The 27,563-nt window shown below is 47.7% G+C and overlaps 1 non-coding gene across 1 annotated transcript; it reads left to right on the forward strand.

The window, feature by feature from the left end:
• Positions 1–13,468: 13,468 nt before the first annotated feature.
• On the forward strand, positions 13,469–13,541 carry TRNAK-UUU (transfer RNA lysine (anticodon UUU)). The gene has a single exon. It is a non-coding gene; the product is annotated as a tRNA-Lys (tRNA).
• Positions 13,542–27,563: the final 14,022 nt, after the last annotated feature.

A 27,563-nucleotide genomic window follows, 5' to 3' on the forward strand; every position in this document is an offset into this window, starting at 1 on the left:
GAGCTTGGGGAAGCCCCATGGGGGTGGATCTAGGTGCCCAGTGTTTGGGAGCTGGGCCACTTCCACCCCTCATATGGGCGCTGGTGGGGGTGTGTGTGAGGGTGAGGGGAAGGTGTTAGGAGATCACTCGGAGGCTTTGGGCAGCTCACTCTCCTTCTGGGTTGGACAAGACTGTCTCTGAGGTCCCTTGCAGTTCTGAGTTCTCTGGTGGTCATAGTGCCAAGCACTGTCACCTGCATCACCTTGTCGAGTTCTCCCAGCAACCCAATGAGGAGGGCGCCATTTCTATCATTATCACAATTTTACAGAAGACAAAACAAATCTTCAGAGAGGAAAAGTGACTTTGGCCAGGTTGCCCAGCAAGTCTGTGGCCTTCAAACTCAAGTCCAGCCCACCTCACCCTGTCTAGTAAGATGGATGTACCAAGTGCCTATTGTTTAAGCTGATGAGATCTCAGAGAACTTGGGGTTGCTGGGGAGGGCACACTGGCAGGTGGTGGCTGGGTCGGCTCTATGTTGTGGATGTGGGCAGCTGTGAGTGGGACCCAAGATGAGAAGAATAAATTCTTGAGAGGCCTTGGGCAATGCGCCCAACACCGTGATATGTACTTGACTAGGATCATATTTACTAATTTAAATACTCCGTGAGGGAGGATTAGTTTTTCTGTGGCTGCTGTAATGAATTACCACAAACTCTGGTAATTTGGTAAAACAACACAAATTTCTTCTCTCCCAGTTCTGGTGGTGAGAAGTTCAAAGTCAAGGGGTAGACGCCTTCCTTGCCTCTTCCAGCTTCTGGATGCTGTCAGGCAATCTTTGCTGTTTCTTCGCTTGTAGGTGCATCACTCCAATCTCTGCCTCTGTCTTTGCACAGCCTTCTTACAAAGACACCGGTCCTTGCACTTAGGGCTCACACTAAATCCAGTATGAGTGCATCTGGAGATCCTTAGCTAAATTACATTTGCAAAGACCATATTTCCAAATAAGATTGCATTCTGAGGTTCCTGGTGGATATGAATTTACGGGGACACAATTCAACTCACTACAGGGGAAAATATTAGTCTCAGTCTACAGTTGAGAAAGCTGAAGCCCACTCTCATGACATGAGAGCAGTTACCCCCTTAGCTAGCTCCTTAGTGACTTAGGAACCAATGCCCAGTCCTGTATTATTTTAATGCCTCAGTTCTCATAGATAGGAAAAAAAAGATATACAAAAAACCCAAATCACCTTTACCTTACATTGTATACAAATAATACCTCAAATTAGATCAAAGACCTAGACTTGAGAACTAAAAACTATAAAACTCTTAGAAGAAAACGTTGGTCAAATTCTTCATGATGTTGGATTTAGAAATGACTTCATGACTCTGACACCAAAAGCACAGGTAACAAAAGAATAAAGATAAGTTGGACTTCATCAAAATTAAAAACTTTTGTGCGTCAAAGGACACTATCAACAGAGTGAAAAGGCAACAACCTACAGAATGGAGAAAATATTTGCAAACTGTATATCTGACAAATGATTAATATAAAGAACTCCTGCAGCTCAAGAACAAAAAAAACAAGCAACCCAATTAAAAAATGGGCAAAGGCCTTGGAAAGACAGTTCTCCAAAGAAGATATACAAAGCCAATTAGTACATGAAAAGATGCTCAACACTACTGTTATTAGGGAAATGCAAGTCCAAACCACAATGAGATACCACTTCACACCTATTAGGATGACTATAATTTTTTTTAAAAACTGAAAATAATAAATGTAGACAAAGGTATGGAACACTAGTACATTGCTGGTGGGAATGCAAAATGGTGTAGCCGTTATGGAAAATGGTCTGGCAGTTCCTCCAAAAAATCAAACATAGAATTACCATATGATCCAGCAATTCCATACAGATAGATATATAGATAGATATAGATAGATAGATATAGATATAGATATATCCTGAAGAATTGAAAGCAAAGACTCAGTTACTTGTGTATCCATGATTATAGCAGCATTATTCACAATAGCCAAGAGGTGGAAAAAAACCCAAGTGTCCATTGACCGATGAATGGATAAACAAAATGTGATCTATACCCACAATGGAATACTATTCAGCCAAAAAAGGAACAAAGTTCCTACACCCGAAACTAACACAACATTGTAAATCAACTGCACTTCGATAAAAATAAAAAGGAACAAAATTTTGATAGATGCTACAACATGGATGGACCTTGGAGAGTTATGCTTAGTGAAATAAACCAGATACAGAAGGACAAATATTGTATGATTCCACTTACAGGAAGTATCTAGCTGGAATAGACTAATTTATAGAGACAGAACATAGAATAGAGGTTACCATGAGTTGGGGGTTGGGGGAAAGGGAAGTTATTACTTAATGGGTAGAGTTTATGTTGGAGATGATGAAAAGTTTTGGGTATAAATAGTGGTGATGGTTACACAACATTGTGAATGTAATTAATGTCACTGAATTGTGCATTTACAGATGGTTAAAATGATAAATATTATGTACTATATTTTACCACAATTTTTTTTTCAAAAAAAGACTGTTTAAAAAGAAAACAAACCATATGAGCTTCAAGGAAAGCATTTTGGAAGAGAAAACACGAGGCTCCCCGAATGCATGACAGCCAGCTGGGCACAGTTCCTGCCGCCTCGCCTTGCCTCCCGTGAATGTTCCCCGAAGCTGGTTCTTTCCCTGGGGTTTCACCCTATTTTTTCTGCTTAGGCAGAGTCCTAGGAGAAAGAGGTTTTCATGTACCTGTATCTCCTTCTTTTATTCTCATCACTCTTTATCGTCCTCTACATCCCGCCCACTTGTGATCACGGATCCCCACTTCCTGTCACTTCTCTTTGGTCCCCTGCCCCAGTCTGACAGAGCCCTGAGAGTGACGTTTGCCGTCTTGCTGCTCCACGCGCTCTGGCTGCTGGTGAGTGGTGGCTTGTCTTTGAGAGCGTCCACCACCCCAATCATCTCCTCCTTTGGATGTAACGTACCCCTGCTTCCCCGTTGCTTATGTGATCAGGCTGCATGCCTTGACCTGGCATTCAATTCCCAGCCTGCCCCGCCTTAGTGCATCTGGCTCAACAGGTGACCTCACCGTCTCCTGAACAGGCTTCATGCCTCCCTGCCTCCTTGCCTTTTCTTATGAGGTTTCTGTTGCCCATCATGCCTTCCCTTAGCCCCTCTATCTTGCTATCCAAACGCTAATGTCCCCTAAGCCCAAGGTCAACATAAACCTCTTTCTCGAAGCCTTGGGAGGTCAAATATTATCTATTTAACAAGGAATCATTTGTTACTGCCTTGGGTGGGCATTTCCATCTTTTGTTATTTTCAAATATACCCGGATGTTGATTTTATCTATCGAGAAAGCTTGTGGAAGCCAAGGACACATCTTATTCCGTGTTTCTCTCTGGGAGGCCTGCATTTCATTGCCATGAAATGAACATTGTTTCCACGCAGGCTTGGTGGAGAGGAGGGTACTTCTAAATATTTGGTGCTCCTGGCACTTCGGTCCCTCCCTCCTGTGCCAGCTTCACACTTTCCATCAGACTCCAGCAGAGGGTTGAGACCTGGGCTCAGAACATAGGGAAGTCAGTAGTCCCCCCCCCACTTCATCGGTGGGAATTTTCCTTTAGAAACTCTGACCTTTGAATTTTTCCAAGACTTTCTGTGGCAAAAAACAGTGAAAGAACTGAGTGAAAGTACCCCACTCAGACGCCTTACTGTGTCTTCTGGGACTGCTTCCTCCTCACTGCCACAGCTGTCTCTGCCATGGTTCCAGCTGTCACCATCTTGCATCAGAATTGTTGGACCAGCTGTACCCTGGTCCCTCTGACTCCAGCGCTGCCCCCATGAACCGATGCTCCACACGGCACTCAGGGTGGCTGTCCTAAAACAGATTTCTTCCTTTTACTCCCCAGCTGACAAATGGCAATTTGTCTCCGAGAAAAAAACCAAGATCCTGAGACTGGGGTTCCAGGCACTCTGACCATCTGACCCCCAAGATGCAGCCCCTGTCATAACTCCTATGATTCTGATACTTCACTTATGTCACAATTTGTTTATTTCTAAAATGAAATGGACATATCAATGCCTCTGGTGCTCAGTTCAGGCAAGTCTCCCCTCCTGGAATGTCTGACCATCTGAGACAAATTCTGAAAGGTTCACCTCCTCTCTAAGCTCCATTTCCTCAGCTCTCCTCCCACCTTGGGGCTTTGCTACAGTACGAAGCCAATAAATAGTCTCTGAAGAAAGCAATTAGGCCACAATGAGATCCCACTTCATACCCGCTAGGGAGACTATAATGAAAAGGCAGATAATGACAAGTGTCGTTGAGGTTATGAAGAAATTGGACACATCCTACGTTGCAGCTGGGAACATTGTCTTAGTTCAGGCTGCTGTAACAGAATATCATAGACTGGGTGGCTTATAAAAACAGACATTTATTTTTCACAGTTCTGAAGGCTGAGTAGTCCAAGATCAAGGCACCAGCAGATTTGATGTCTGGTAAGAGCCTGTTTTATAAAGGGCTGTCTTCTCACTGTGTCTTCACATGGCAGAAGGGACAAGGGATCTCTCTGGGGTCTCTTTTATAAGGACACTAATTCCATCCATGAGGGTTCTGCCCTCATGACTTAATCACCTCTAAAGGCCCCACCTCCAAATACGGTCCCATTGAGGGTTAGGATTTCAACATGTGAATTTGGTGGGGGACACATTCAGTCTACGACATATGTAAAATGTTGCTGACGCTATGGAAAACTATTTGGGAGATCCCCATCAAGTTAAACGTAGACTTACTATATGACCCAGCAATTCTACTCCTAGGTATATACCCAAGAAAAATTAAAACGTATGTCCATGCAAAACTTGGACATGAGTGTTCATAGCAGCATTATGCATAATAGCCAAAGTGGAAACAGCTCAAATGTCCATCAGTTGATGAATAAAGAAACAAAATGTAGTGTAGTCATACAATAGAATACCGTTAAGCCTTCAAAGTATTATGCTAAGTGAAAAAAGCCAGACCAAAAAGACCACATATTATATGATTCCATATATACGAAATGTCCAGAATAAGCAAATCGATAGAGACAAAAAGATGAGCGGTTGTCAGAGGCTGGGGGTGGGGCGGAGGTGGGAGGTGATGGCACCGAGGGGCAGGGTTTCCTTTGGGTGTGATGAAAATGTTGTGGAATTAGATAGTGCTGATGGTTGCACAACTTTGTGCATATACTAAAAACCACTGAACTGTGCACTTTAAAGGAGGAAATTATACAGTGTGTGCATTATATGTCAATAAAGCTGTTAAAAAAATAAAGAAACCACTTGGCAAGTGTATATTGAACAGTTACTCCATGCCCAACACTGAGCAAGTATTTTCCAGGCATTAAGTCCCTAATTCTCATCAAAATCCTATGAGATAGGGGCTTCGCTGGTGGTGCAGTGGTTAAGAACCCGCCTGCCAATGCAGGGGACACTGGTTCGAGCCCTGATCCGGGAAGATCCCACATGCTGCGGAGCAACTAAGCCCGTGCGCCACAACTACAGAGCCTGTGCTCTAGAGCCCGCGTGCCACAATTACTGAAGCCCGTGTGCCTAGAGCCCGTGCTCCGCAACAAGAGAAGCCACCACAATAAGAGGCCTGCGCACTGCAATGAAGACCCCAGGCAGCCAATAAATAAATAAATAAATAAATAAATAAATAAATTCTTTAAAAAAAAGAAAATCCTATGAGATAGTGTTATAGACTGAATGAATCACTGCTAACTTCATATGTTGAAGCCCTAATTCCCAATGTCATGGTATTAGGACTTGGGACGTTTTTGGGGTAATTAGATTTAAAGGAGGTATGAGGGTGGAACCCCATGATGGGATTAGTGCCCTTTTGAGAAGAGACACTGCAGCTCTCTCTCTCTCTTCCATGTGAGGGCACAGCAATAAGCCAGCTGTCTGCAAACCAGGAAGAGAGCTCTCACCAGAATGTGAACATTGCCAGAACCTTGATCTTGGACTTTCCTGCCTCCAGAACTGTGAGAAATAAATATGTGTTGTTTAAGCCACAAAGTCTATGGTATTTTGTTATAGCAGCTCAAGCTGACTAAGACAGGTAGGTACTATGTTTATATCCATTTTACTGCTGAAGAAACTGAGGCACAGTAAAGTAGCTTGCCCAGTGTCACTCAGCCCATAAGGGGCAGCACCAGGATATGAACCCAGGCAGCCTGGCTTTCAAACTCCTGCACTTGACTGCCTCTCAGGTAGACAAATACGTGCTACTAGGGGTTCATGGTCAGAAAAGGAAGAATTGGTTCCTCCTTTGCACTCCAGAAGAGGGATTCAAGGGGGTCCCAACCCTTAAAAGTTGCTTGTCCCAGGGGGTTCTGGCAGAATAAGCCCCCAGATCCTGTTTACAAAGAGATATGCCTCTGCTGCCCTCCATCCATCCTCAGCCTTGAAATTTGAGCCAGTAGACCAAGCCAAGCCAGCAGGGGTGCTTGTCATCCCAGGGGACATGTTCTGGAGGGCCAGGAGAGAACCAGGGTGAGCATCACTGGCCTTCGGCTTTCCTGATGTCAAGGGCTGGGCCTCGGCCTCTGTATGTGCTGGACCTTGCATCATGGACCAGAGGCATAAGGAAAGGGGGTCCTGAAGCCGATATTGGGGCCTGGCACAGCTTGTTGCTAGTGGGAGATTAAAGGCACGGGGTCACTCAGTGTATAGAGGATGGCATTCAGCCGGAGAGGTAAAGGTAGAAAGCGTGGACGCTGCAGCCAGCCCCTCTGGCTTCCAACTGTGGTTCTGCCACTTACTAGCACTTCCTGTGTGACCTGGGGCAAGTCACCTTGCTTTTTGGACCTCAGCGTCAGGATATATGAAATAGAGAGGAAACACGTTCACACGCATGCAAAGTGCACAGAACAGTGCCTGGCACATCGTATGCTCCCAACAGTAGTAGCTTTTTGTTTCATCTTGTTTTAACTATTATTATTTTGGCTAATCAGATGGGAAGGGAAGGAGACACAGTAAGAGATACATCTGGGTTATAGATGCTCCCTGAATCACCACACAAATAGTTTGACATCTTTTTTCCATATATCCTCTTGACAGGCCTCATTCTGATCTAGAGGGAGGCAGGTAACAGTCTGACGGTCACAGTGCCTGGCCGTCTGCCCTGTTCTGGCTCCCAGTAACCTCGCTGAGAGATGTTAACAAGCTGGATTTACCTCAGGAACCAGTGATCAGGATGTCAAAGGGAACTCAGGATGCTCATCCAAGGAATCATCTTGGGGAGGGTTTAAGCAAGAGAAAAAGATGACTTTAAGGGATGAAAGGGAGAAGAGTGATGAGGGAGAATCCTGGGAGGAGTCATGAGGGATTTGGTCTGTGCTGTGTGTCTGCTACTTTTGGAAACAAGGATAAAGGGGACAAGCTATGGGACGATGGATTCTGGCACCTTCTAAGAGGCAGGACAACCTCAAGATGGAAGAGCCGGCTGGCCTCCTGGGGACGCTTAGTTCTGGTTCTCTGGCCCCCCTTGGATGCCTCTTCTAACCTGGAGACCCTGTGAATCACTCCCCTCCCCCACCAGGTTTGGGCCAGGACAAAAGTGAAGGGCTGGTTTCCAGAACCGCTAGAGCAAAGCAAACAGGGGGTTTGGCAGGTCCTTTGTTTAGTCTAAGCCCGAATTTGAGACACACCTTTGAGACTCTGCCACGTGCCGCCTGTGGCCAAGCTGAACGTAAGCTGCTTTTCCTGCCCTCCATCCCCCCGCCGCCTTTCTGCTCTTGCCCTGTGAGCCCAAGCTGAGGGAGCGAGGCTGGGAGGGAGCTTCTGCCAGGAGCTTTTACTTGTCATCTTGTCTTTAGATACAGGATGAGTGGGTGAAGGGGAGAGCATGTGTACGGAAATAATTCCTGGGATCCTATCTAGATCAAGGCCAGTGTCTAGCTGCTAGTTCCAGAGAACTCCACTCTAAAGTGCATTTCTCAATGCGCCCCTTCATCTCTTGAAAATGAAATCCTGGCTTTTAAATGTGATCCATGTCTTTTACAAAGTTCTTCGTTCAGATTGGTGTTGAAAGGTACATGGGATGCTTTCCGAACGCAGCCCAATAGTGCAGAAGGTGCCTTCCTTCAGTGTCATCTAGTTCAGCAGCTCCTCATTTACAGATGAAGAGACGGAGGCCTAGAGAGGGGAAGCGACTTGTCCACGGTCACACGGTGAGGCATCGGCAATGTAAACCAGGCCTCCTGCCTTCATGTGGAGTTGTGGGTGGCATGGCTTCCTGCGCTGTGGCTTGTGGCGGCTCAGCAGCACCCTGGGGGCCACACCTGCCTCCCCGATCTCCCAGCTCTAAGGCCTTTCATTTGTACCAGCTTCTTCTGCCAAGTTTAGCTCAAGCAGAATCGTTTCTAACCAGCAGCAGGGTTTTCACTTGTAAATAAACCACAGAAGAGACCAGCTACTGACCCGACAGAGGAACAACTCGACTCTCTCGAATGGGGCCCAGCGTTTGAAGGGGTGATCATCGTTGATTTAAATGTTAGTAAGTTAACACTTGTAATTTACAAGTGATGCTGTTTCTCTTAGTGCCGTTTCTTGTGGACAGTTTGGAAGTGCAAACGATACTACCCTTTATCAGAGGATTTGTGCCTATTTTGGGTTTGGCTTGCCCATCTGCTCAGAGAGAGAGAGAAGTGTGGAGAGTGTGCGGAGTCTAATTCTGCTGTGCCCCACGATGAGCCCATGTGCGGCGTTCTACTTGCGCTCTATGAATCAAGTGCTATTCATGGGCACTGAACAGAATGAACCAAGCCAAACCATTTAGCTTGCTAGCCATGCGTTAAATCCCACTCCCCACTTTCAACGCACAAGCTCAAGGCCTGTTTCAAAGGGTAAATTTTGTAAACACGAAGAAATTGTCACAGGTTGTACTTGGAAAGAGTTCAGCTGATGTTGAACTACCCTGACCTGTAGGTAGTATGTCTTCAAGGAGCTTCACTTGAATGGATTTAGGTTGAGTAACAGTCAATAACAAAAGAGTTATTCCTACATTCAATGTGGACACATTCTCACCACATAGGGAGTCTGTGGGGCAGCCCTCTCACAGGTTGATCTTGGATTATGGTCTAGGAGGTCTGCAGGTAAAGGTTTTCTAGTCTAAAGCAATGATTTAAAAAGATAATAGCCAAAGTCAACTCCAGATTTACCAGTTGATGTCCCTCCCCTGTCCTCCCCCACACCTGAAATCTGATTTAGGGGTCATTTCATGGCTCAGGAGGGGAGCTAAGATGCAAACTAGTCAATTTTGTAACACAATAACAGCCCCAGTAGCAGGTTGCCAAGGGGAGAGAAAGGGAAGTAGGAGCTAAAAAAGGAAATTCTTGCAATTACCTTTGTTTTTCTGTTTTCTAGGCTGTCTGTATCCTCCATCAGCATAGAGATCCAGAGTTGAGGCACTGGATTCTACTGCAAGGTGCATCTTGATAAACCTAGAGTTACCATCTGACCCAGAAATTCCATTCCTAGGTATCAACGCAAGAGGAATGAAAACATCTGTCCACACAAAGACCTGTACACGGGTGTTCACAGCAGCATTATACATAATAGCCAAAGTGGAAACAAATCAAATGTCTATCAATTGATGAATAGATAAACGAAATGTGGTCTATCTAGAGAATGGAATATTATTCAGCCATAAAAAAGAATGAAGTACTGATACATGCTGCAACATGGATGAACCTTGAAAACATTATGCCAAGAGAAATAAGCCAATCACAGAAGGTCACATATTGCATGAAACTGTTTCTATGAAGTGTCCAAAATGGGCAAACCCATAGAGACAAAAAGTAGAGGGAAGGGGAGGGATGAACAAGGACTGCATAATAAGGGTGGGATTTCTTTTTGGAGTGATGAAAATGTTCTAAAATTGATTATGATGGTGATTTCACAACTCTGCAAATGTACTGAAAGCCAATGATATAGTACACTCTAAAATGGCTAAAGTGGTAAATTTTGTCTTTAAAATTTTGTTTTATTGTGGCAAAATACACATAACATAAAAGGTAGCCATTTTAAGTGTACGATTCAATGGTGTTAATTACGTTTACACTGGTATTCAACCTTCACCACTAGTCACCTCCAGAACTTCTTTGTCATCCCAAATTGAAACTCCATACCCATCAAATAATAACTCGCTATGACCTCCTCCCTCCAGCCCTTGGTCATCTCCATTCTACTTTCTGTCTCTATGGGTTTCACTGTTTTAGGTCCCTCATAGAAATGAAATCACAGACTATTTTTCCTTTTGTGTCTGGCTTCTTTCACTGAGCATAATGTTTTCAAGGTTCATCCATGTCGTGGATGAGTACATCCATGTTGTAGCGTGTGTCATCCATGTCGTGGATGAGTACATCCATGTTGTAGCGTGTGTCATCCATGTCGTGGATGAGTACATCCATGTTGTAGCATGTGTCATCCATGTCGTGGATGAGTACATCCATGTTGTAGCGTGTGTCAAAAGTTCTAAACTGGTAAATTTTATCTTATGTGAATTTTCTCTCAGTAAAAAACATTGAGTCCTGATGGGAGACAAAAGTAGTCCAGGGAGGCAGGTGTAAAGGCTGCAGGTAGTAAAGGGAGGTGTTGGTAGACACGGGGCTGACCCATTTGCAGGGCTTGATCGTGGAATGCCTTGAAGCCAAGTGGGGACGTCGATTTTGGTCTCACAGTCAGCAATGGGGAGCCACTGAAGGACTTATCAGGTGTGATGTGGGGAGACATGGGCGTGAGCAAGTTCACGCTGGGGCGGTGAGGGGTCAGGGTGTTCATCAGAGAGACCGGTTAGCAGGCTGGCATGCCATTATGCCCTTGCAAGAAGTTTAGGTGTTGAGAGTAGGACTTTCCTCGGGGGAATAGATGTGCCCAGCTCTGCTGTGTCTGTAACGGCTCAGTTACATATATGAAGGCTGGAAAGCTCAATGATACATCGACAAGAAAAGCAGGTGGCCTTCTGACGAGAAGCACCAGCTTACAAACAATAATCAGGGGATGTGGGGCTGACTCACTGTTCGGGGATCCACAAGACCTGGGACTGGTGGTCACTGTTGGCCCCAGGAGTGGAGCAGATCTATAGCCAACTCGAGGCCCACCAGGTGGCTGCTCTGGTCTCCACTCAGACCAGCAGAAAGGGAGCCTCTTGAGGGATCCTGGAGTCTCTATCGTTGCTACTTAGGGGAGAAGGTTTGGGTTGGTCAATGTAGGTTCTAAACCCACAGGCAGACGTTTTCACCTCCATTTCTGTGGGAGGCTGAATAATGGCCCACAAAAATATCTGAATCCTAACTCTGAGAACCTGTGAACATTACCTTATATGGCAAAAGAAACGTTGCAGACTGTGATTTAATTAAGGGCCCTGGGATGGAGAGATTATCCTGGATTATCCAGCTGGGCTCTAAACATAATCACAAGCGTCCTCGTAAGAGAGGCAGGGGGACATTGCCCACAGAGGCAATGCCACCACTGAAGCAAGATGCTCCGCTGCTGGCTTTGAAGATGCAGCTCTAGATGCCGGAAGAGGCAAGCAAACAGATTCTCCCCGAAAACCTCCTGAGGGAGGGTGGCCCAGCCGACACATTGGTTTTGGCCCAGTGAAACTGATTCTGGACTTCTGACTTATGGAAATGTAAGAGAATAAATGTATGTTGTTTGAAGCCACTGAGGTGGTGGTAATTTGTTACAGCAGCTGAAGGAAATGAATACAACTCCCATGATGTGATATGCTTCGAGAAGGTGCTGTGGTCACAGGAGTTTGGGCTCAGGAGTAGGGCATTCAGTGTCCATTTGCTCCTTGCCAAAGACAGTCTACACTGGCCTGCCTGTGTTCCTTTATGTACAATGCCCTGGCTGCTCTGGAACTTGCTGGAATATTCCATGGAATAATGGGAGGCATGGGAAAGGACCATACTCTTCAGTCCTAGCAGACCAGCTTCCCAGTATACAGAATCCTGCTCCCCTAGCCTGGGGTTGTGGGTAGAGCCTGTCCTGCCCAGCTCTGCCATCTGCCCTGCCTGTCAGTGCAGAATATGGTCAAAAAGAGTATTATCCTTTCATTGTCTTAACAAATCTACTCTGCAGGGTAGAGAAATGAACTCCTGATCCAGTGGCTTTTTCCTAAGTATCTCTTGGCTTGTCTAGTAACCATCAGGCTTTTATGAGTTTCTACTCTGTGCCCTCAACTATGCTTGGGTTACAGTCTGAACTTTGTTGATTCATTCACCAAGGGCCACGTTCCCTCTAAAGGCTCTAGGTAAGGGTCTGTTGCAGGCCCCTCTCTTAGGTTCTGGTGCCTGCCATCAATCCTTGGTGTTCCTTGGCTTGTAGTTGCATCACTCCAATCTCTGTTTCTGTCTTCATCTGGCCTTCTTTATTTTTTATTTTTTGGCCATGCCACACCACGCCACATGTGCAATCTTAGTTCCCCAACCAGGGATCGAACCCAGGCCCCCTGCCTTGGAAGGGCTGAGTCTTAACCACTGGACCATCAAGGAAGTCCCTTCATATGGCCTCCTTACAAGGACACCAGTCACTGGCTTTAGGGCCCACCCTAATCCAGTATGAACTCATCTTGATTTGATTACATCTGCAAAGATCCTATTTCCAAATAAGGTCACACTGACAGGCACCAGGGATTAGGACACCAACCTATCTTTTGGGGGGATATGATTCAACCCACGATACCTTCTAAACAGTCTTAGCAATGTCTTGCTGCTTTGAGGCAAAGCTGACTGTTCCTCCCATTCAATATCTGCTGTGTTTCTCTTCTTCCTGCTAGCTACAATACTGGGATAGGAAGCAGCCATCTCTAGGGCCTGGATATTCAAGACTGGCCAGTGGGCTCAATGGACCTTCAAGACTGGCTGACAACAGATGAAGAAATGTGTACAGCTCCAGACACCATGGAATAATCAATCTCCTGGCTGGCTTCAATCAAGCAGGCCTAGCTAGGAGGGGCTGTCAGCAATGGTGCGTATTCCCCTGCCCCAAATTTAGATCAAGTGAAACCTGTATACTGATATTCACAGCAGCACAATTCATAATAGCCAAAGGGTAGAAACAACCCAAATACCCATGAACATTTGACTGGATAAAGAAACTATGGTCTCTCCATACAATGGAATGTTATTCAGCCATCAAAAGGAATGAAGTACTAATACGTGCTACAACATGAATGAACGTTGAAAATTTCATGCTAAGGGAAAGAAGCCAGACACAGAAGACCACATACATATTGTATGATTCCATTCATAGGAAAGTCCAGAACTGGAAATCTATAGGGACAGAAAGTAGAGTAGTAGGTGCTTAGGGTTCGGTGGGGGGATGGGCTGGAGGTAAAAGACAGTGATAGCTGAAGGGTACAGGGTTTCTTTTTTAAGGTGATGAAAATGCTCTAAAATCAAGGAATTCCTTGGCGGTCCAGTGGTTAGGACTCGGCACTTTTACTGCCGAGGTCCCGGGTTCAATCCCTGGTCAGGGAGCTAAGATCCCGCAAGCCACTGGGCGTGGTCAAAAAAAAAAAAAGCTCGAAAATTGACTGTGGTGTTTGTTGCACAACTCTGTGAATATACTAAAAACCATTGAATTGAACACTTTAAATAGGTGGATTGTATGATATGTGAATTATATCTCAATAAAGCTGCTTAAAAACATACATTACAAATTCTTGCTATCTGTACATAGTATGTACTATATATATATTATATTGTTCCCATTCAGTTATGCTTACATGAAGGTCTCAGACTCAACTTTCTTGTCATTACATGGTTGTTTTCTTTAATTAATTTGGGTTTATTTTAAAATTATCACTTGGATTCAGTCGACATGCAACAGAGAAATCTAATTTTACTAAATCACCTACACTTAGTTCTTTAAGATAATTGGTATTTACCTGCACTATGTTCTGTTCTATAGTATTAAGGCTGGCCTTTAGCTTAGTGAATGCTTTAGCTTCTTATTGCTGCTGTAGCAAATTCCCACAAACATAGTGACTTCAGAGGACACAAATTTATTATCTTGGAGTTCTGGATATCAGAAGTCTTAAAATCAAGGTGTCAACAAGGCTGCATTCCTTCTGAAAGCTCTCAGGGAGAATCCGTTCCCTGGCCTTTTCCAGCATTTAGAGGCCACCTGCATTCCTTGGCTCATGGCCCCTTCCTCTACCTTCAAAGCTAGAAACATAGCATCTTCCAATCTGTCTCTCTCTCTGACTCTGACCCTCCTGCCTCCTTTTTACAAGAACTCTTGTGATTACATTGGGCCCACCTGAATAATCCAAAATAACCTCCACATCCCAAGAGCCATGACTTTACCACATCTGCAAAGTCCCTTTTGCCATATAATAAGATAGTCACAGATTCTGGGGCTTAGGAATGGACATCTTGTGAGGCCATTACTCAGCTGACCACAGTGAAGTCCTCCTGCATCTTCTGTAGATGCCTCTCCCATTTGGAAATGCCATGAGGTAAATCTACTTTCCTGTGTGCAGGCTCGCCACCAACTGAAGGATTGCTGCCTTGAGTCCTGGCCACACCGCTTTGCACACACTAGGTGCTTGGTAACCGCTGGCTCAAGGCTGACTGGGTCCCGGTTGATGGGCTCTTTCAAGGTCATCACTAAGGAAACTTCTCAGTTAACAACTCCCCTCATGGAAGCTCTTTGCTGGAGCTATTTTAAGTCTCTCATCCCACGATGGAAGCCAGTTTACTTTGCTCTTGTGTAGTTCTTAGGGCAAGTGTACGATCGCTTCCGAACAGAGCATGCACAGACTGGGAAAGCACCACTAATTTACTTAGGCCATTTGAGCAGGTGAAATCATTTCAGCTCCTTTCTGCTTTCTGTGCAGGGCCTTCTTTCTCAGGAATTACCCACACTGCAAAAAGCTTTACTCCAGTTTTCCTAAAAGACCCAGAAGTTCTCCTACGTCCAATCTCTCACTGCTAACAGATACCCACTGAGTGGTCTGCTGTGAACTCCCCTTCCTTCCATCTCTTCCTACTGGGTTTCTGTCCCCTGCTGGTTCCTATTTGTTTCACTGAAGGCAGGCATCACAGCAGAATAGAAATAACGTGGGATTTGGAGCCGGAAAACATGAATTGGAGTTCAGCCGTGAACCTGTTGGCTGTGACCTTCAGCCAGCCACCTCTCCTCCAGAGCCTTATCTCTTCATTTGAAAGGGGGCTGGGGCTGGGAGTGGGAGGTGGTTGAAAATTCCAGGGCTCATCCCCTCCCTCCAAAGGGGTGAGAGGCTCCTCCGGCCCTGCTGACGAGTCTTGCTTTGTTCCCCAAGCCTCCTGATCAACTTCTAGCAGAACTTAGCACTGGTTGAACATCACCTTTAGAAACTCAAAATGAAACAACAGCCTTAGCGAGTAAGACTTTGAGCCAGACAGAATGTAAATCAGGCCAGCCATCCTTGCTATCAACTCAAAATGGATTAAGGCTTAAATATGAGAGCTACAGCTATAAAAGTATAAAATTCTTAAAAGAAAACACAGAGGCAAATTGTCACGACCTTGGCAATGGTTTCCTAGATACAACACCAAAAGCACAAGCTACCAAAAAAAAAAAAAAAAAAAGATAGATTGGACTTCTTGAAAATTAAAATCTTTTCTGTTTCAAGGATACATCCTGGCAAGGATATATCCTGGCGAGGGTACTTCTTTGCCATTATATTGTTTCGATAGCCCTGAATTTAAAATTGCATAGGTATGATACTGGCATAAGAATGGACATAGAGATCAATGGAATAGAATTGAGAGTCTAAAAATAAACTCTCACATTTATGGCCAATTGATTTTCTACAGTTGTGCCACAACAATTCAATGGGGGAAGGAATAGTCTTTTCAACAAATGGTGCAGGGAAAACTGGATATTCACATGCAAAAGAGTGAATTTGGATCCCCTACTTGTCACCATATATGAAAATTAACTCAAAAGGGATCAAAGACCCAAATATAAGAGCTAAAACTATAAAACTCTTAGAAGAAAACATAGGTGCCAATCTGTATGACTTTGGATTAGGCGGGCAGTGGTTTCTTAGATATGACACCCAAAGCACAAGTGACCAGAGAAAAAGTAGTTAAATTGGACTTCATCAAAATTTAAAACTTTTGTGCTTCAAAGGACACTATCTAGAAATTGAAAGATTGGAACCCTCCTCTATTGCTGGTGGAATTGTAAAATGGTGTAGCCATGGTGGAAAACAGGTTGGCAGTTCCTCAAAAAAATAGACATAGAACGTATGACCCAGCAATTCTACTTCTAAGTATATATCTAAGAGAATTGCAAACTGGTGTTCAAACAAGTACTTTGTAAACAAATGTTCATTACAGCACTATTCACAAGAGGTGGAAAACAACATAAGTATCCACCTATAGATGAATGGATAAACAAATTGTGGTGTATCCATTCAGTGGAATATTATTCAGCCACGAAAAGGAATGAAGTATAATACATGCTACAACATGAATGAACCTTGAGAACATCATGCTAAGTGAAAGAAGCCAGACCCAAAAGGCCACAGATTGTATGATTCCATGCATACACAATGTCCAAAATAGGCAAATCCATAAGAGAGAGCAATAGATTAGTGGTTGCCAGCACCTGGGGGAGGGAAGAATGGGGAGTGACCGCTTAACGGGTATGAGGGTTCATTTGGGGGTGATGAAAATGTTCTGGAATTACATAGCAGTAATGGTTGCGCAACCCTGTAAATCCACTAAAAACCACTTTAAAAGGGTGAATGTCATGGTATGTGAATTCTAGCTCAATAAAAATAAGCTGCACGGGCCGCACTGAGGGCGGGTGGTGGGTGCATGGGTCAAGAGCATGGGCTTCAGAGTCGGAGGGACACGGATTCAAATCTCAACTCCCTCCCTTCCTAGCTGAGGTCTGCTTTCAGTCTCTGCTCCCTGAGACCTGACCAGTAAAACGAGGAACTATTCATTGAAAGATGTTGGGGAGAATTTTCTACAGGGCTTTACCCAGGAGGCAGTGGGCCGCCTTGAGAGGTAGTGAGGAGCGGGTCGCTGGAGGTGTGCAAGCAGAGCCTGGACGGGTCCTGGGCCGGTCTGAGCCAGACAACCTTGGGCAGCTCAATGTAAGGGATTCCACAGTGAGTCGGGGGATGGCGCTCTCTCGTGACCTGGAGGAGAACGCCAGTAAATAACGCGGTGACAGGCCCCGTTCAGGAAACAGACTCTGTAAGGAGGTGGCTGCCTGCATGCGTGCGCGTGTGTGGCCCTCCTCCTGGGGTACAAAGAAAACCCTGCTCTCTCCAGCCTCCTCCTGAGAATTAAACAGGTAGCCCTCCTTCTCCTCTTCTCTTGGGACGCAGCTCCAGGGAAGGCCAGCCTGGGGGGTGCGGGGTGAAGACGCAGGGAAGGGTAGGTGTCTGCGGGGACGGGGACGGGCCCCTCCCCCGGGGGAGAGGCTGCGGCGGAGTGGGGCTGGTCCACGCCCCCGAGTGAAGGCGGGTCGCCTTCAGGCCTTACCTCTGAATGCTTCTCCAATTATGGAGTCTGCCCTCAGTACCAAGGAACCCAGCCCCATTCCCCAAATCCTGCTCGTCAAGCCTTGGGCAGGTTTCCTGTTGAAAAGTTGACTATTAAAGTTCACATGTTAGTTGCTTCATTAACAAATATTTTCTCCCATTCTGAGGGTTGTCTTTTCGTCTTGTTTATGGTTTTCTTTGCTGTGCAAAAGCTTTTAAGTTTCATTAGGTCCCGTTTGTTGATTTTTGATTTTATTTCCATTACTCTAGGAGGTGGGTCAAAAAAGATGTTGCTGTGATTTGTGTCATAGAGTGTTCTGCCTATACAAGCAGCTCGCGCAGCTCAATGTCAAAAAAACAATTTTATTTTTCTCCAACCCTTTCAATAAATGTGACCACCAAGATGCAGAAAAACAAAAACAAAAACAACAAGCCAATCCAATAATGGGCAGAAGACCTAAATAGACATTTCTCCAAAGAAGGTACACAGATTGCCAACAAACACATGAAAAGATGCTCAACATCACTAATCATTAGAGAAATGCAAATCAAAACTACAATGAGGTATCACCTCACACCGGTCAGAACGGCCATCATCAAAAAATCTACAAACAATAAATGCCGGAGAGGGTGTGGAGAAAAGGGAACCCTCTTGCACTGTTGGTGGGAATGTAAATTGATACAGCCACTATGGAGAACAGTATGGAGGTTCCTTAAAAAACTAAGGAATAGAACTACCATATGACCCAGCAATCCCACTACTGGGCATATACCCTGAGAAAACCATAATTCAAAAAGAGTCATGTACCACAATGTTCATAGCAGCTCTATTTACAACAGCCAGGACATGGAAGCAACCTAAGTGTCCATCAATGGATGAATGGATAAAGAAGATGTGGCGCATATATACAATGGAATATTACTCAGCCATAAAAAGAAACAGAATTGAGTTATTCGTAGTGAGGTGGATGGACCTAGAGTCTGTCATACAGAGTGAAGTAAGTCAGAAAGAGAAAAATAAATACCGTATGCTAACACACATATATGGAATCTAAAAGAAAATAAAATGGTTCTGATGAACCTAGGGGCAGGACAGGAATAAAGACGCAGATGTAGAGAACAGACTTGAGGACATGGGCAGGGGGAAGGGTAAGCTGGGACAAAGTGAGAGAGTGGCATGGACATATATACACTACCAAATGTAAAATAGCTAGCTAGTGGGAAGCAGCCGCATTGCACAGGGAGATCAGCTTGGTGCTTTGTGACCACCTAGAGGGGTGGGATAGGGAGGGTGGGAGGGAGACGCAAGAGGGAGGGGATATGGGGATATATGTATACATATACCTGATTCACTTTGTTATAAAGCAGAAACTAACACACCATTGTAAAGCAATTATACTCCAATAAAGATATTAAAAAAAAAAAAAGTTCACATATTAGATTCATAAGAAAGTCCAGACTAGGGGAGTCTATAGAGCCAGAAAGTAGATGAGTGGCTGCCAGGGGCTGGCAGGATGGAGAGGGTATGAGGTGTCTTTAGGGGGTGAGAGGAATTGACTCTGGTGATGGTTACACATATCTGTGAAGTCACTAAAAATCATTGAATCGTCCACCTCGAATGGGTGAATTGTATGGTATGAGGCATATGTCAGTAAAGCTGGGTTTTTTTTTTTTAAAGAAAGCCTTTTTTAAAGGCAGTCCTTTGTTAGCTGACTTACCTCTCTTGAAATTTCCAAGAACTCTCAGAGGAATGCATGCCGTGGGTCTGTCTGTCTGTGCCTGGCCTGCATGGGCGTCGTTCTCGGGCCTGTTGTCGCTGGCGCTAGGGGCTGCACCACGGGGCCGGGCGGCCGCAATCTGATTGCAGATGGCTGGCCAAGCACACTGTGTGCGGGCAGCGGTGAGAACTCTCTGGAAGGCATTTAATATAGTGACTCACAGGGTCATGCTTGGAAAACGAATTCAAATTGGCTTGGCATCGGGCCAAGAAAAACTGTCTGAAGAGGCTGTAAACAGAAGGTAATGGATTGAGTTGAAGGAGGGCTAGCGGGAAGGCAGCGCAGGAGCCCGGCCACACGGCCCCCAAGGCAGCTAGCTGGGGGCTGGGGAGTGGGGCGCCGATGTGGTGACTGGCACGCTCCGTGCTAGACTGGGCACTGGGGACTGGGGCCTAAGTCCCGGACCTCTGGCTCCCCGCACTCCCACTCTGGAGGCCCTGGTACCTGGTCCCTTCCCCCAGGCCACACTGATCCCTGTCGCCCCGGCTCCCCCTGGCATTCCTGATGCTGCTGTTTGCACCTCATCTCCCTGCCCACGTGAGCTCCTGGAGGGCAGAGAGGGGCAGCTGCAGACAGATGATCGCTTGTGTCTGCCCCAGAGAGGCCCTGGAGGGCTGCCGAGGGGCCCCGTTTTTATAAGCCCACCCCACACTAGACAAAAGTACTAATGCAAGCCTTTACTTCCAGTCGTCTGTGCTGGGAAAATAATAGGTTTCTTTATGGGTTTTCCAAAAAGGTGTTATAATGTCTTTGTTTTTTTCCCAGATTCATTGAGGTTTAATATAGATAATGTAAATTGAGGTGTACAATTCAGTGATTTTTAGGAAGTTTGTATAGTTGTGCAACCATCACTACAATCACTTTTTAGAACATTTCCATCACTGAATATGTCTTTTAAACTCCACATTGCCCCCGTATTCTGATAAACCCAGAGATGCAAAATGTCCCCTTTCTTCCCCTTCCCAGCTCCTGGAAGTGAATGCTCAGTGACCTGGGGGCCAGCCCCCCGGGTCCTCCCCATAGCTCTGCTACTAAGTGGTTGTGTGACCATGGAGAAGCCGTTCCCCTCTCCGGCCAGTTTTCCCTCCTGGAAGGTGGCGAAGATGGCACTGGGGAGGGGACGTGGCTGTCCTTCAGAGGGCCCTCCAGCTCCGGCACCATGTGAGCATCTCTGCCCTGGCATGAGGGAGCTGCAGAACCCTGCAGGTCTAGAGCCTATCACCTGGGCCCAGCTGGCACCTGCACAGGTCAGAGCGGGGGCATGGAAGGCTCCAGAGGCTTCCTGGGCACAGTGCTTGCGTGTGGGACTCCTTCCCCAGGCAGTAAAATGATCCCCCCCCAAACCGCAGGCACACTTACCGTCCCTGCAGCTGGAGGTGTGGCCCATCTTGGGCAAGCAGAGCAGAATGTAGGCATCTTTAGGAACCCTGATTCCTTCAGAGGGGCCCCTGGGCGGCCTCACACATTTGCCCTGCCCCTGTGGCCCTCACTGCCTCCCCTGGCTGAGTGAATTCAAATAAATGTTTCCTGAACATCTACTAAGGGCCAGGGCTCAGGTGGGGAGGCCCCGCAAGGGATGTGGACGTGAGCAAGACATTTCAGGCCCTGGAGAGCCCCAGTTCTGCGCAGCAGAGGAAGCGGGGTATACAAGTTTCCTATTGCTGCGGTAACCAACTGTCACCATTTAGTGGCTTAAGACAACACGTATTTCCGACCTTACAGTTCTGGAGGGCAGAAATCCGAAATGGGTCTCCCTGGAGTAAAGGCAAGGTGTTGGCAGGGCTATGTTCCTTCTCTCCAGAAGAGAGAGCCCTTCTCTCTAGGGGAGAGGCAAATGCCTTGCCTTTCCCGGCTTCTAGAGGCTGCCCCCATTTTTTGTCTTGGGACCGCATTGCTGAACCTCTGCTTCTGTCGTCACATCTCCTTCTCTGACTCTGACCCTCCTGCCTCCCTCTTATAAGGACACTGGGCTCATGCAAATAATCCAGGATAATTGTCCTATCGCGAGATCCTTATCATCTCTGCTAAGTTTCTTTTGCCAGGTAAGGTATGATATCCAAACGTTCCCAGAATTAGTATGTGGACATCTTGGAGAGTCATTATTCTGTCCACCCTACAAGGCTTCAATTGAGCAGCCCCTTTGGGTGCCACCCAAGTAGGCCAGGTGAGAACACTCCAGATAGGGAGACCCAGCCTGACAGCACGTGTTCACACACACACACACACACACACACACGCTCGTTGTCATTTTTCCCCAAACCATTGGAAAGTAAGTTGCTGACGTGATGCTCCATTACCCCTAAACACTTCAATGTGTATTTTCTAAAACCCAGGACACTCTCCTATATAATCACAGTATACACATCGGAAGCGGGTAATTAACATTTAACACTACTACCTGATCCATAGACCCCATTGAAATTTCTCTGATTGTCCAGTCATCAATGTTCTTTGTAGCGAAAGAACAAACGAACAAATAAAAACCTACTTGGGTCCAGGCCTCCCGGGCGCGTTCCGCCGCGGCGGTCCATCCTTGCAGCCCCGAGTTCCATCCACCGCCTCCACCTTCCACCCCGCGCCGGTTGTCGGTGCGACTGTCGCCACCTTCCATCGTCGCGCGGCCCTTGCGGCGGCGCCCAAGCCCACATGGGCCCCACCGGGGACCTGGGCATGCCGGTGGAGGCGAGGCGGGCACAGAAGGCGAGGACGACGGCTTCGGGGAAGCAGGATACGCTGCCATCAACTCCATGTTGGACCAGATCAACTCTTGTCTGGACGACCTAGAGGAGAAGGACGAGCACCTCCACGCCTGCCTCCAGGAGCTGCTTGAATCCAACCGGCAGACGCACCTGAGTTCCAGCAGCAGCTTGGGGAGGCCCCCCGCGATGCGAGCCCCTGGCTCTGGGAGCCCCCAGCCAGGCCCCAGCCCGGCCTCACTGGGCCAGGCTCTGGCCTGAGTGCTCACCACCTGGCTTAGACACCTTCTCAGGGGCTGGCCTACAGATCTCCTGGGGGGTCTGCCTGCCTAGGCCACCCTTCTGCTACTTCCCTTGGCGTGCCTGGGCCCACCCCACCTCCGGGCATCCTCTCCTGGGGCCAGGTGTAGGCCAGCGACCCACCCACCTTGCCTGCCCGCCCAACTCCTGGACACTCCCCACGCTGCCCAGGCCTTGAGTGTCCACATTAAATGGGTCTCCAACAACAACAACAACAAAAACCCACCTTGGCCACCAACAATAACAACCCCCGACACAAAACCCTTTCGTTTTTCCCCTTTCCTTTCTGGTCTGAGATCCAATCCTCAACCATATGTTGTATTTAGTTGACATTTCTCTTTAGTCTCCTTCAATCTGGAATGCTTTCTCAGTCTTTCCTTGTTTTTTATGACCTTGACCACTTTTGAAGAGCACAGGCCAGTTATTTCGCAGATTGTCTCTCCATTTGGGTCTGGCTGATGTCTCCTCAGGAACAGCTGAGGAATGATGTGTCCTCAGGACATCATATCAGGAGGTATAGGATCTTGATTTGTCCCATTACTGAAAAAATTAACTTTGATCACTGGATTAAAGTGTTGTTTGCCAAGTTTTTCCACTGTAAGCTGAATTAGCAAGGATTTTATATTTATTAATTTATAAGTAATTAATAAGTATTGGGGGAAATACTTTGAGATTATTAGATATCTGTTCCTCATTAAACTTTCACCCACTGGTTTTAGCATCCATTCATAATTCTTGCCTGAAGAATCAATTATTATTATCATGGTTGCCAAGTGAGGTTTTCCCAATTCCATCATTCTTTCTACATTTATTAATTGGCATTCTACTATAGAAAAGGCTTTCCCTCCTCTCCCACTTGTTTGTTTGTTTGTTTATATCAGTATGGGCTCGGGAATTCCTATTTTATTCAACAGATAATATATCATTCATTACTATCATTTTTTATTTTGACACTCATATTGTCCCAGACTTGGTCCATGGGAGCCCCTTCAAACTGGCTTCTGCATCCTCTTAACCTGTCCCCATCATTCTTTGAGTCCATCCTTACACTCTTGGCAATACAAGATGTTCTAGGCTCATCTGGCAGCTTTACTGCCACCAGGGAGTCAACAATTTCTCTAACTCTGGTTCATTTAAAATTATTTAGAAGCTAAGATCTAGGGGCTAGGTGTGCTCGTTGTTACTGGGATGTCATGGTGTCTAGGCCCTCTCAACAGACAGAGCAAGGAAATATATGTGTCTATAATCGCACACGTGTGCGCACACACACACATCTACACCCATATCTCTGTATCTCAAACTGGGAATACACACCAATTCCCGCCTTTCGAATCCAACAGCCCAGAGTTTATTCTTGCCCTCCACTTTTCCATATTTGCATTTCCCTTTTCCAATAATGAGAAACCTGGTCCTTATTATTCTCAACATATTAACTTGTTCACTCAGTTCCCCCATATGACACTAATGTCCTGGTCACAAAGGCCGTCTCAGCTGTGGTCCACTGGGCCTGCCAGCTGGACCTGCTGAGGCCCTGCCCTGGCCCTGCCAACGCCGCTGGACCTGACACCAACGTGCTGTGGAACCTTGGCCCCCTCTCTTCGCTCCCTTCATCTCACCCAGGCAACAGGAGTGGCAGGTAGAAATCTGTGCCTCTTCCAAGCAATGTGTGGGGCTAGAGCTTAGGCTGGGGCATGAGAGATGTGAGTTAGCGCTTCTCAAACTGGGCCTCACAGAGTCCCCAGGGCGGCTGCTGACTGCGAGGGAGGGCTGGACAGCTCCGGAGGAGTAAGGAAGAGTGTGAGCTGGAGGGAGGAGATCAAATGTGTATTTTCTTTGGAGGCTCTGGCAGTCCTGGGAGAGCGTGAGGGGAAGGGGCAAGCGGATGGGAGAGAGGGATAAGACAGAAGGCAGAGACCAGTTAGAAGTTTGCTGCAAGAGGCCAGGGAGAGGGAATGGAAGTAGAAACTAAGGTAGTGGCCATGGAAGAAGAGGAGCAAACGAGAGGGACGGCCAAGTTCAGGGAAACCTTTTCCTTTCTGTGGCACTTAGAGGCCAACCTGAACGGTGAGGCCTCAGTCAGAGCCTGGGACTGGGAGGGAGGGCTGTGGGGAGGGGAAGGGCAGAGGGAGGGAAAAGGAGGGACTCTTGATTTGGAGACGACAGCAGGACTTCAAAGTAAAGCCTCTGCACCGGGCAGGTGAGGATACAGAACGCAGAAGAGGCACTCTACCGGGGACAGTTCATCAAGGCCATGGGAAGGGGTGAGCTCCTTGAGGGCCAGACAGTGTGAGGCCCAAGGTCAAGGCCTGCATTTTGGGGTGGTGGGAGCGTGGGGCAGACAAAGAAGAGCTCGGGGAGGGAAGGAGGGGGGACAGGAGAGAGTGTGACGCGCCCTGAACAGCAACGCGCCCAGGCTGAGCCAGATCCCCATGTGGAGCCTTGACGCACCATCCCCGAGACAGGAGGCTGTCTCACCATCCTGGGCCTCTAGAGTGGCCCTTGTCCTTTAACTCCAGTGAACATTCCAACCCCCTCCTCCCCCCCGGGAGATCATCCAGCACGAAGATCCCAACCCTCTCCCACCTGAAGGAAGGCTCATCCATATGGGCCCCATTCAACCCCATGGATTCTGCAGTCGTTAAGCGCCCTCTCCTCCGTGCAGGTGACCACAATTTGCAGGAGGCTCTGAGGATTCAGATGTTCCCGAAGAGTCACATGTAAATCCAGTCTCACACCTTGTACTCCCCATGGTCAGTTTCAGGGGGGCCATCCTGCTTCGGCATCACTCGCTCGGCCCCAGCGCTGCACAGCGCCTTCGCTTTCTGTCTATCTCCCGTCCCTTTGTTGAGCAGAAAGCGGCAGCAAGACTTCTCTTCTCACCCACTCCTTGTCCCGTGTAAAGCCACCAGCCCACCTCTAACTCCCCTGCTGCCTCCACCCTCCTGGGAAGGTCCAAAACTCTCTAAGAGGTCACGTTCCCAGGGGATCACGACAGCAGGGGCTGGAGCCAGAGTGGAGGGCGAGGCCCCCAGGGCCCGGTTCTCCTGCTGCTGCCTGCGCAGAGCTGCTCCCCATCCTTGCCAGGAGCACCAAGCACGTGCTGCCACAAGCAGGTGCCACCTCCCCAGCTGGCGGCGCGGGACCCACCTCCACAGAGCTCACAGGCCGGCTTGCAGGTGGCTTCCTGTAAGCCACAAGCCGCCTTAGGCCGTGTTGGATGCATCCAGCTTCTCACAAGCGTGTGCTTTATAGACTGTCAGCAGTCAGTGATTATTTGTTGCTGACTTCCAAAGCCGTGTCATATCCCACTTAGCGACTTGGGGAGGTCGATTCATTGATGGGCAGGCGCGGATCTCAGGGCGATCGCAGGCCTGGAGAGAGGAGCAGGGAAGGGCCCGGCAGGCAGCCAGGCCGGCTCACGGCGCCTGCCCCGAAGCCGGTGGTAATTAACATCCCTTCAATTCCAGCCACGGTTCCGCCGCTGCCCCTGGTGACAGGCCCAGGGCAGGTGCTACGGGAATCCAAGGTGAGGTGGCAGCTCCGGTGCTGACCTGCTCAGCACTGCTGGGCCCGGGGCCAGGGGGCACGTGACCCCGGGGCCCAAAGCCCACAGGCCCGCTGGGACCGGGGCGCTCTGCTGGGGGCTGGGGGCTCCGTACCTCCGGCGCCTCCCTCCCTCCCCCCTCCCTTTCCCGCACTCACACCCAGACACTCTCACACCACACATGGCCAACACCAGCCCTCCCAGAGCCATGCTCACACCTTCTCACGCTCACACACAGATGCCCTCACGTACACACACACTCACACACTCATACACATGTGCCCTGTCACACACCCCGGAGCTGCCACATACACACACACGCTCACACAGGCTCATGCAAACTCTCACTCACATACATGTCTGCACTGACACACATGCACATCCACGTCCCTTCACACAGCCACACCCTCAGGCTCACACTGTCACACAAGCACACACCCATCCACCTTCCCACTCCCTCCTGCCAGGTCTCGGTCTCTACACTGTCGTTTGTGGCCGTTGACAATGCAGAACGTGGTAGACAATACAGTACACAGTGCTTTGACCAAGCCTCGAGAGCCCCCTGCCAGGTGACAGGAAACGCAGGGGCTAGACACACGTGTCCCCAGCACATGCGTTCATTCATTCAGTCAGCCTGTCTGTCACATACTCCTAAACATTGACTGAGCACCTACTGAGAACCCAGATGTCAAGAATACGCACAACCTCGAAGAAGAAGACACAGTCCCTGGCTGGCAGAGCTCACGGTCTAGTGGAAAGGCATACATCCACATTCCACTTTCTGGTGGAAAGTGGATGGCAGTGTGGCCCAAGGGCTGCTGGGACAGCTGCTCTGTGGGCACATCAAGGAAAGGGCCCTCCCTGACCAGGGTGACCGTGTAACAGAAGTCCCTGCTTGCTCTGTGCTTGGGGGATGGGGGAGGCATACGTGCAAATAAACGAGCTCTGTGGTCGGCAAACTTGAGGGCACATCAGCATCCCCTGGAGGGCTTGTTACAACACAGATTCCTGGGCCCCAGCCTAGAGTTTCGGAGTCTGTAGGTCTGGGGTGGGGCCTGAGCACGTGCATTTCTTACACGTTCCCCGGTGATGCTGATGCCACTGATCTGGGGATCACACTGGAGAACAACTGCACCAGCTCAGGCCCTGCCGTGGACGTCTGTGTGGGGAGGGGCAGGAACACATCTGGCTTAGGGAAGCAATGGGCTCTGCCAGGAAAGGCTCATAATTATACAAAGACAGCTATATTCGTTTCCTAGTGCTACTGGAACAAATTACGACAAACTGAGTGGCTTTAAATAATACAGATATATTGCCTTATCATTCTGGTTGTTGGAAGCCTGACAAGGGTCTCACTGGGCTAAGATCAAGGTGTCAGTAGAGCTGTGTTCCTCCTGGAGGCTCTAGGGGGGAATCCATTCCTCCCCCTTTCCAGCTTGTAGAGGCCACCTGAGTTCCTTGGGTCATGACCGTATCACCCCAACCTTTGCTCGGGTCATCACATCTTCTCTCTGACCCTCCTGCCTCCCTATTCCCTATATAGGACTCTTGTGATTAGATTGGGCCCACCTGGATAATCCAGGACAATCTCCCCATTTCAGGATCCTTATTTGAATCACATCAGCAAAGTCCCTTTTGCCTTGTATGGTAACATATTCATAGGGATTAGGGCATGGACGTATCGGGGGCGG

The sequence above is a fragment of the Eubalaena glacialis genome, chromosome X, assembly GCF_028564815.1.
Source record: "Eubalaena glacialis isolate mEubGla1 chromosome X, mEubGla1.1.hap2.+ XY, whole genome shotgun sequence".
In the NCBI taxonomy this organism is placed as follows: Eukaryota; Metazoa; Chordata; class Mammalia; order Artiodactyla; family Balaenidae; genus Eubalaena; species Eubalaena glacialis.